A 316-nucleotide genomic window follows, 5' to 3' on the forward strand; every position below is an offset into this window, starting at 1 on the left:
TGGATTTTTGCTGGATTGTGATAAGATGTACATCTAAAAAAATGATAAACAAAAAAGTAGTTGGTCGGATTTTGTGCATTTTTTGCACATATCTTGTTGCACAGTTTCTGTGCCTTTAATGTATCAAAATGTTCAGCTCCTTCAGGATATTCTGGATATGACTTTATGTATTTCAGCAATTTATACTTTTTGAGATATTTAGCTTTTTTTTAAAAGTAGAGCTGTCTTCAACATTCTTAAAACCATTTGAAATGTTCATAAATCTGTATTGTTCTTTTAACTTTTTGTCCTGCTTCTTTTCTGTTCTGTTTTATAT

Source organism: Austrofundulus limnaeus, unplaced genomic scaffold (genome assembly GCF_001266775.1).
Source record: "Austrofundulus limnaeus strain Quisiro unplaced genomic scaffold, Austrofundulus_limnaeus-1.0 Scaffold243, whole genome shotgun sequence".
Classification (NCBI taxonomy): Eukaryota; Metazoa; Chordata; class Actinopteri; order Cyprinodontiformes; family Rivulidae; genus Austrofundulus; species Austrofundulus limnaeus.